The 757-nt window shown below is 32.0% G+C and overlaps 1 non-coding gene across 1 annotated transcript; it reads right to left on the reverse strand.

Annotated features, from left to right (window-relative positions):
- Positions 1-357: 357 nt before the first annotated feature.
- Positions 358-572, reverse strand: LOC126767545 (small nucleolar RNA U3). The gene has a single exon (XR_007669118.1). It is a non-coding gene; the product is annotated as a small nucleolar RNA U3 (small nucleolar RNA).
- Positions 573-757: the final 185 nt, after the last annotated feature.

Here is a 757-nt window from a genome sequence, read left to right on the forward strand (position 1 = left end):
CATAAATGTTTCTGATAACATCAAAAGTTTGACTGTTTAAACACTCTATCTGAGAAATCATCAACATGACCGCGAAGACTTTGACAATTGAATGATATTATTGATAAACATTTTCTTGTGCAAAAAACTCGAATAATTTTTTTTTCTAAGGTGATAATTGGATTTTGATGTAATTTTATCATTTCAATTTCGCTGTATATTTTGTTAGTGTAAAAAAGAACAATATGCCACGCTCATTTGCAATAGAAAATATGCAAGACCATTTGCACCAGATTGTGAATTGCCCTACTGTACTTATTGACTGCATTATTATATATCATTATTTGTATAAAACCTTAGAATTTATTCATTAAAATCACCACTCAGAAGTCGTTTTATCCGTTGTAACCGAGCGATCATCGAAGAAAGCATCATTTCTAATATGCCACAAGACAAAATTAGAAATGAAGTTCATAAAACTCACGCTGTCAGATAAAACGACATACCTCCTCATCGTAGGTGCTAATACTTTCGATTTGCAAAGAAAGTAAATGAAGACTGACTACAGAAATGATCCTGTGAAGTATAGTCTTAACTTTTCAACGGCCAACGCAGAGTATTTCAACCAAAAGTCACACAAACTAGTTGAGAATTCGCAGAAATGAAACACAAACGAAAGAAAAACAAATAATGCACAAGCATACAAACATGCATATGCGCACACATGTGAATATTTCACCAACCAAATGTTGAAACATTTTTACAAAACAACAAAAAC

Source organism: Bactrocera neohumeralis, unplaced genomic scaffold, assembly GCF_024586455.1.
Source record: "Bactrocera neohumeralis isolate Rockhampton unplaced genomic scaffold, APGP_CSIRO_Bneo_wtdbg2-racon-allhic-juicebox.fasta_v2 ctg7724, whole genome shotgun sequence".
Classification (NCBI taxonomy): Eukaryota; Metazoa; Arthropoda; class Insecta; order Diptera; family Tephritidae; genus Bactrocera; species Bactrocera neohumeralis.